Raw genomic sequence first — 9,868 nt, forward strand, 5'->3', positions numbered from 1 at the left:
TGCTGGTCTCAGCCATCTGGACCAGATTTTTACCCTCTTCTGTTTTGAGATACTAATGGATAATAGCATTGTATATAAATCAGGTGGTGCCTGTTATTTTGGTGGGGGATACCATGGAATAGCTAGACCAGCCAAATGATAGTGAACTGTGTGCTACGTATGCAGGAGATGTGGGTTAAGTGCCATGAAGTATGGTGTCCCAGTTGTTGTGATTGGAAACTCTGGGGACATGAGATTGAATTAAAAGCCAGGGGAGGATGGATTCCTCCAAGTTGGGAGTTATTCCAGAAATAGCATTCAGGAGCCTGTTGAGAAGGAGTGATTGTGCCAGATTGAAGAGAAGCCCATAGGGCACCTTGTAGTGTTGTCATTACCATAGTGCATGGCAATTTCGTCCGCAAAAACCTGCCCAAGTTACATTCCTTTTTGTCTGCAGGATCTGGGTGATACCCAACTTTTCTGCATCTGTATTGCTACAGCTTTATCAGAAAGTCATTTTGCATGAAAAATATACAAATTTTTCATTATTCAGTCTTCTTCTTCCATCAGGCTGAGGAAGAAATAAAATGTCTATGATTTATTCTGTATAGCATAATCATGACTACAGGTTTATTAATCTCTATGCAATTGTAATAGGAAGTGATACAACTTCCATAATCTTTCTGCACAGTCTTATAGCCGTTAAAATGCCTCATTAGAATAATGTAGAAAAGTTCCAAGTTCCAAGATTTCGTATATTGTTATACTTATATTTCCTTGTTCACAGACACAAAGGATCGTAGAATCATAGAATGGTTTGGGTTGGAAGAGGACCTTTAAAATAATCTTGTTCCAATTGCCCTGCCATGGGCAGGGAAACCTTTAACTAAATCAGGTTGCACAGAGCCCACCCAACCTGGCCTGTTACACCCCAAGGGATAGGGTATCCCCACCTTCCCTATTCAACCCTGTTCACTGCCTCACTATACTCACATGAAAGAATTTTTTTCCTAATATCTAACTAACTCTCTTTCAGTTTGAGCCCATTCCCCCTTGTCCCATCACTACATATCCTTGTAAATAGTCTTGCTCTATCTTTCCTGTAAGGACCCTCCAGGTACTGGAGACCATCACCGAAAATCCTTCTCTTTTCTGAGCTGAATAATCTCAATTTTTTCAGTCTTTCCTCATCAGAGAGGTGCTTCATCCCTCTGTTCAACTTGGTGGTCCTCCTCTGGACTCGGTCCTGTAGGGTGATGTCCTTCCTTAGGGGGGACCCCAGAGTTGGCTGCAGCACTGCAGGTGGGATCCCACCAGAGTGGAGTAGAGGGGCAGAATCCCCTCCCTGTCCCTGCTGGCCAGGCTGCTTTGGATGCAGCCCAGGACACGTTTGGCTCTCTGGGCTGTGAGTGCGCACTGCTGGGTCATGCCCAGTCTCTCATCCTCCAACACCCCCAAATCCTTCTTATCAGGATTGCTCTGGATTTGTTCATCCCCCAGCTCATGTTGATACTGGGGGTTGCCCTGACCCAGCTGCAGCACCAGTACCTGTCTTGTTAAACCTCATGAGATTCCTATGGCCCTACTTCTCGAGCTTGTCCAGGTCCCTCAGGATGGCATCCTGCCCTTCAGGTGTGTCAGCTGCACCACTCAGCTCGGTGTCATAAAGAAGCTGTCAGAAGTGGGATTTGAACCCACACCTCCAGGGAAGACTGCGACCTGAACACAGCACCTTAGACCACTCAGCCATCCTGACCTGCCTGGATAAATGGAAAATCCTGTTGGAAGCCTCTATCATCATTTATAATGGTTTATGAAAGCAAGTTTGGATTATGAGCCTCCGACATACCAAAAATATTTCTGCAAACAGTAAGAGGAGGCTGTAAATAGTGCTCTTGTTTTCCTTATTTTGTGTGTGTGTGTGTGGTTTTTTTTTTTCAAATAAAATTTCTGGGCCTAGTATTATTTGAAATTCCTTATGAGAACAGTTGAATCTCTTATTATTAAGATTAGACTTGCAGACATTTTAAATCAATGTTTGTAAGAATGAACTAACATTAAAGAGGGGAAAAAACATATCTCCAGGAATGCATGCCAACATAGCAGCTTTTAAGATACTGGCATGTATTTTTTTCTTTATTATAGTACTGCTTGCTAGGCATATAAAAATACATCAAAATATTTTATGAGCTGGCTTGTTCTGATGACATGAGCAGATGAAAAGTTGAATAAAATGCTAAGCAGACATGATGTACATTTTTCCATCTTCTCCAGGTTAAATTCTTCATTAATTTGTTGTCTGGGTGAGATTCTTGCCATTAGTACAAAAAATAAGGAAAAATTTGCATTATTGTACTCTCATACTAAGTCTGACCTTCAGTATTTGCTTTCAAGTAAATGAGTGAAGTCACTGGTCAGATTTATGAAGAACCAAGCAGGTATGTTTGCCCCCCTGCTGCTGATATAACTGTAGTTACTAACCTGAAACAATCTGACTGTGTGTTAAGAGAGTTGGACTGTCAGAAGCAGCAAAAGCTGCAATTTTTCTAATTTTCAACGTCCTACTATTCCATTCCTGGCACCACTTTATTCCAATGTTGACACAGCTTCCTTGCTGAATTTGGCTTGTCCAATGCAAAAGAAATCAAATCCTCCTCTGAGACCAAGACAGTGTTTTTGTCTCTCCCGTTTTGCTCATTCGTCCTCAGATGAGATGTGCAGTGGGAGCCAGAAGAGATTCTGCCCCAGTCTTGTGTGGGGATGTGGAAAATGATGGCTCTTTCATAGGTCATGTAGCTGGCACTGAACACAGCCATGGTCCTGGAGCCTGTCATGGACCAAACACAGAGGTGGGGAGGTGAGCAATAAATTATTACCTGGTGTGTTTTGGGGGAAAAAAAAATATATCTGGAGAGAGAGGACGTGCTTTGGTGCCTGGAAGCAGCCCCAATAGCAAGTTTGGCTATAAATAAACTGGAAGGGTTAGTGCAAGAGCTGGTGTACACAACTGCAAGCTTCAGTCACAGGGTTGTCTCTTAGTTTAAGAAAAAACCCCAAAACTACATGGTCTGTTAAAAAAACCTGCAAAATTCACCAGTATTTCAATCAACTGCTTTTGTCATATATGTACTCATTTGAAGTGTGGCTTTTCCCTGCCAGAGGCAATCAATTTGTGTCTAAGAGGAAGCTATTGCCTAGACTAAAGGATACATCCCAACTTCAAATATTATTGCCAAGGAAAGACATATGTGGATGCTTTCTTTTGGGTGTGGAGTGCTACCAGTGGATTGAAAATTTATGGTTTGTCAAGTAAGATAAGCAAGATGAAATAGGCACTTTTAATATAAGGTTTAAGTGTTAAATTATCATTTTATTAGTCGTTTCAGAGAGTCAAATGCTATTCTGAACTAAGATACTTTCCTGAACTGGAGTCTACAATTTTTTTTTAAACTTCAAATACATATTTAAGTGAAAATTGTGAGGTTTTTTTAACCTAAGGCCTTGTGCTCAGTCCTCATAGTTTTCCAGTTTTAGCTGAAAATCACTGGGAGATTGCTCACTAACAGCCTAATTTGATTCTGCAGTTCTCAGGATAGATTTGGAAACTGATAAGCAAAATTCCTGACCTATCTCAGGGAATCAGAATAAATGGTCAAAATTGAACCTTTGGTGGGTCCCAAATCTGACTATGTAAATACTTGAAGTACACCTTAATGCATATTAATTATTAATGTTTTCTTTGCTGCAGGGCAGTACCTTGTTTAGACAGTATTTTTTATTCCATCAGTGTTTTTTCTTGTTCAGCTCAAAGGAAAGCCTACTACAGCTAAGCTAAGGAATACACTGTCTATAAAAGTAACAGAGGAATAGTTATAGTGAAACAATGGGATTTAACATTGTTAAGAATATCAAAGAATAAAACATTAACTCACAAATGCATTAAAAAAAGCAGTGCATGCACAACATGTAGAGATGTGAATGCATAATGAGTGCTAGAGGTAGATGCTAAAATAAAGGCAAAGGTCAGAAAAAAACACAAACAAAGAAAAACATATGCCTAAAGTTTAAGAAATGGATGTAATTCCATGCTGATGACAAAGCTTTATTATGAATTTATATATGACAAGATGTCTGTGGGCTTTCACACAACTGAGTTCCTTTCCTGGTTATCACCAGGATACTGAGTGGAATCAGGTTTTGTCAGGAAGCTGATGTTCCCTGTCTCAACAGTGTAAGACATTTTGCCTCAGCCTCAACTATTCAGGAACTGAAATTATATTTTATTCTGGACTGTTTTTCAGACTGAAAGAAGCCCTGTTGTATGAGTCTCACATTGAGTGCACAAAAGGGAAAAGAGAATTTCTCATCAAGCTCCTAAATTTCTGTGAGGCAAATTAAAAGTCAAGAAAGAACCTACAGCCAGAACTTAAAAGAATAAGAGAAAATGCAAATCTTGAACTGGAAAAACACTTCATAACTTTTCCATCAAATATTAATCATAAACCTTTCGTTTTCATCCCTCTTATATCAGGTAAAAAATCAGATTAGGAAACCAAATTAAAAAGTAATAAAATAGGCAACAACTCCACTGTAGTACTGCTTCCCAGAAATTAGAATAAAATTTAATCAGCATCAGTTTCCATGACTATTTCTCTGACCTGTTTAACACATTGATATGTTAGTGATAACTAGAATGAATGTGTAGGCCACTCTAGAAAGAGAATAAAGAAATATTTTATGCATTCACATCTTGGAGAATTGTTTACCTACACTAAATAAAAGCATCTAGATTCAATATTAATCTGATTGTCATTATCTCCCTCATACAGAACCCATTGCATTTTTCATGAGTTTATCTCAGGTTGCCAAGGTGACATCCACTTTTTCACCTCAACAACCCCACTTGATTACCTTTCTGTCTGCTAACACAGGCCTGATTCCTCCACAGTTCTTTTCCTTTTGGCTACTACTCTTTTCCCCTTTGGTATTACTGACTGTTATGTTTCCATGGAGTCAGGAAGGCAAAAAGCATTTTATGGGAAAGGTATGAAATTCCACTGAAGTCTGTCTCAATGCCTTACTTCTGTTTTCCTATCCATGAATGGGCTTTAACTGGGCAGCCTCTGGGGAAGGGAGGTCAGTGCCAGCTCCTCTCCCTGGTAGAGTTTCTCTTTTATTCTTGTAGACATGAACTGCCACCTGCAGAGCATTAGCGCCTGGTGTTTCTCCTGTGATCATGAAGTGGGGTTTTTTAAACTAATATGCCTATTCATCTCAACAATTTCTCACATTTCAATAGCTAATATAAAAATGTGTCTTTGTAGTGGTTTAACCCCAGCCATTAACCAAGCCCCACACAGCCACTCACTCACTCCCACACCAGAAGGATCAGGGAGAGTGTTGGAAGGGTAAAAGCTGGATGGGCTGAGATAAGGACAGCATAAAAGGGAAAGCAAAAGCCACACACACACAAACAAAGCAAAACAAGGAATTAATTCAGTGCTTCCCATGGGCAGACAGGTGTTCAGCCATCCCCAGAAAAACAGGGCTCCACCACTTAGTAGTGACTTGGGAAGACAAACACCATCACTTCAAATGTCCCTCCTTCCTCCTCTTTCTCCCCACTTTCTATACTGAACATGATGCCACATGGTCTGGAATATCCCTTTGGTCAGTTGGGGTCACCTGTCCCAGCTGTGTCTCCTCCCACCCTCCCGTGCACCCCCAGCCCCCTCACCAGCATGGCAGCACAAAAAGCAGGAAAGGCCTTGGTTCTGCTGAGCAGTAACAAAAACATCACAGTACCAACCCTGTGTTCAGCACAAATCCAAAAGACAGACCCATACCACTATGAAGAAAATTAACTCTAACCCAGCCAAAACCATCACAGTCTTTTACTCATATCTTGGGAAAAAATGACTCAGGAGTAGCAAGACTGGAGTTACTAAGCTTGCTTTCCAGTTTTGGAAGCTCTGCTAGTAGTTCTTGTGCATCTCATTAGCCACCATGCAGCTCCCAGTCACTATCCAGCCTGTGCTCATTGTGAAGAGACAGGTTTACCTGCTGACAAGAATGTGTTGGATTTCTTTTTTTTTTTTTTTTAATTTCTCTATAAAACTCTACTAAAATTTCTATAAATTTCTGTAGATCAACCTTTATATCTCCTAAAGCAGTTATTAATACTACTGTAAATTCATTGTTTTCAAACTAAAAAAGAGGATAAATTGCTTTTGAGCATTCGACAGCATTTAACAATAAAGTATACATATGACACAGCTGGGAAATTTTTTGACTACCTCCTCATAGACAGAAAATTTCAGGGTCAAGTTTCCTTCTTTCTTTGATTGTATGAACAATCATGAGGAATGACAGACTTTTGCAATTTCTTGTGGCAAAATTAGCAGCAAACAAGTGATAATAAAGTGTTATACCTTGTTAAGAAGAGAAGTATCATGGTGTGTTTATTCTTATTTTTTTCAAAGTGTCTCAACTAAGTGCAAACACAGTGATTATCACTTGAGACCTTTAATGTAAAAGTCTAGTTTATAGTTTCCTTTTAGTATCCAAATGTCTGCAAAGACAGCTATTAGTTTATGTACATGTTGGATTGTGGATAATTTTTGTGCTTAACATTATCTTAGCTTTGTTAGTCATTCATGTTAACAAGCAATTCCTCTGGAGTAGCAGTAGAACTACTGAAACAATGAAAATTAGGGGCTATTTTTGGTACAGTTATACTCTTAAATGACTTATAAAAGCTCAGGGATCAAGATTCTATGAATGAAATCAAGCACTAATAAGTATGTATGATGAATACTGTAACTGATATGTAAATAGACATGTGTAACAAGTGAGAGAATAATATAGCATTTCCCAACTAAGACGTCTCCTATCTGGTTCTGGAAATTGTGTTATAACTTTTGTTTTTCTATCTGAAAATGTATGAATTTGGGAAAGTGGAAGGCAGTAAAAAAATGAAATAGGTGTTCTGCTATAAAATAGATTACCATGTGTCTATCACCCTGTCTACAGAAGGATTTTTCCCTAAGACCACATTATTCAAGCTTTATTAAATGATGAGGAAGACTATCTATTAGTCTTGGAGTATGCCTCCAATAACCCTTTTTGAGGCTATTAGATTATTGACTACTAATTCACTTATATCTGGGATTTTGTTCCTTGGTAAATAGTATAATCTTGTGATTCATCCTAGTATGGTTTTTCAAAAACAATTACAACTTTTATATACTCTAGATGAGCTCTGTCTGTGGATTGCCAAAGTTGTGGTATAACTTCACATCTTTGGCTTATTAACAGACATATTTCCTGACCAAATATTTGTCTTTCATTGTTTCTGATGCTTCCTGCTTCTTCTTGATTCTTCCTTATTCAGGAAAATCTTAATGAACAAAAACGGCAAAAAAAGTAAAAGTTTAACTATTAATATTTATCCCACTGTATTGAGAAAACTCTTTGAATTTTGAAACTTCACAGACTGCAGCTCTCATATTTGCTAATTTGAAAATTTTCAATGAAAATTCATTATTCTCCAGTCCTTGATTTTAAGTTGCAGCTATTCTGTTTGGAGAGGAAAAACAATAGTGTGGGACCTAGCAGGTACTTGAAAAATGAACAGTTGAGGCAAACCTTACACAACCACTATTCAAACATGGCAAGTAGCCACTAATAAAAAAGACATTTGAAAAATACTATTTGAAATTGACATTTAACTTGATCTCCTGGTAGCAGCATTAACTAAGAAGAGTAGGAAGGAAATAGATTACAAAAATTTGATCTTCTCATGGCTTGTTGAACAGAATTCCTTCTGAAAATTCTTTTTCTTAATGCTAAAACACAATAGCATTTTATTCTTCATTATGCATTCATTAAAGTTGTCAGACTTCCAGCACGGGAAATGCAAAATTTTAATGACAGAGGTGGCACAAAACGGGAGTCTGCACGTCTCTATGTCTCTTGATCCTGGCTTCACAAAGGGAGTTTCTTGGGCTAGGAAGTTTGCCAATCCCCTTCTTTGTCCTTTCTGAAGCAAAAAGTAGCTACAAGCTGTGGTGTACTCTCATCCTTTCTGGCTAAAACTGGGATCAATAATTCAGCTTTATGTACTCCACTGAGATGAAACCATAAATCATGGGAAAACCTGGTGTGGACTTGCAAAAGTAAGCTAAAGCTGAAACATTCCAGAGACACCTGATCCATTGAGTTTTCTCAATATATGCTGACATGAAATTACCTTTTTACCCTATGGAGTTCAAACTAATGTATTTCAACAAAGATATGAGGCAAAATTGTGTTATAGGTAAAGGGACATTATTTTTTTTTCACCTTACATGAAGCTAAAACTTTGGTGTTACTGTCATTCACCAGATGCAATCAACAAGGCACAATATAAGCCTTTATTTTTTGTGAAACCTGCCCTCTTTACCACATAAACTGTTATGTTCTCTTATGTGGGATGCATAATCACTTTCTTCTAACAGTAGTTTTCAGGATCCTGTCTGATGTCTCACATACAGAACAATCTTCTCAGTGGGGCTTTGATGTATTAGGAGAGGATGGTGTTGTTGAGCATGGAAAAGGGATTTTGCAATCATAACTTGTTTTGAATTTTAGCTACTCATGGTAGATTTTTTAAAATTAAGATCAGGCAGGAGTTTTTAACAACAGAAAACATTGTTGGGTGCTTTCTCATGCATGATTTGGAGAGCCTGTAGAAGTGTGACATTTTCAAAAACTGATTTTAAGGGGAAAAGAGAGAGCCTTTGATTAGGAAGTTACCCAAAATATGCTTGCTGGAAGATGAACAAAGCAAAATTGTCTATCTGTAAGGAGAAACAGTGTTGCTTGGTTAACATTACATTGCTACACTTCAATTTTTGCAAAAAGAAAGAAAACCACTCTTCTAAGAGTAACTGTCTTCTGTTCTTTATATAAGACTAATCTGTTTTTCTACCAAAATGCAGAAAAACAAATTAAATAGTAAACACAATAGTTAGAGGTGGCCTATGTAGCTTCTCTAGGAGCACAGTTTTTCAATAGTCCAGACTTAGAGGGAAACTATGGCAATGAATAAGATTCAAGATATAGCTAGGTCTATTGTGCCTTACTTTCATCAAGTTTATGAATAAGTACAAGGTTTTTTACTTCTTTCTGGTGCATTTAATATTTTTTAGCAAAATATTGGCTAGATTATTAACTTGAACCACAAGGAAATACAGAAATAATAGATGAAAAGATGGTAAAAATTAAAGTTTGTGTGTTTAATTTTGGGCTGAATTTACTTCTTATTTTAGGGTTTAGGGATGTTATTGTATATTATCTAATATTTTATTAGGCTAAAGTCTATATCCAGGTGGAGCATATTTTTCTTGTCTTGCATTTCACTGGAGCAGTGCCTGCTGTAGATATGTATTGATAATTTAAACCCAGAATTAGGGCTGTGGTGTTACCAGGTCAGGTTCAAGTGGCAGATACTTATGACTCTACTGTGATATTAGCTTTTCCTTCTTTGCAGCTCCATATTTTTTACAAGATTAATTATCCTGAAGAGTCCAAAGCTCTGTGGGTTAGTTCACCTGCTGCTTCCTTTGTTATTTCACAGCAGGATCTGTGCGTGTGCTGCTTCCCCACTGCACACACACACACGCACATGTCATCCTACACTTGCTCTGGAGTCTGGACATGGCTTATTTGGCTTCAACCAAACCCATTTAAATCATTGGGGAGATTTCTGGTCACTTGCATAATTTTTGGTAAGTCCTGCAGGCTCCTAAGAGCACTACAGCATGCTGAAACCCGTGTCTGAAATGTAAATGGTGGGACTTCATATTGTGGATCTTCATATTGTGGATCTTCATATTGTGTTTGCAGC

The 9,868-nt window shown here is 38.2% G+C and overlaps 1 non-coding gene across 1 annotated transcript; it reads right to left on the minus strand.

Moving 5' to 3' along the window:
* Window positions 1-1,652: 1,652 nt before the first annotated feature.
* Window positions 1,653-1,735, minus strand: TRNAL-CAG (transfer RNA leucine (anticodon CAG)). Its single transcript has one exon. It is a non-coding gene; the product is annotated as a tRNA-Leu (tRNA).
* Window positions 1,736-9,868: the final 8,133 nt, after the last annotated feature.

This window comes from Vidua macroura, chromosome 1, assembly GCF_024509145.1.
Source record: "Vidua macroura isolate BioBank_ID:100142 chromosome 1, ASM2450914v1, whole genome shotgun sequence".
Lineage (NCBI taxonomy): Eukaryota > Metazoa > Chordata > Aves > Passeriformes > Viduidae > Vidua > Vidua macroura.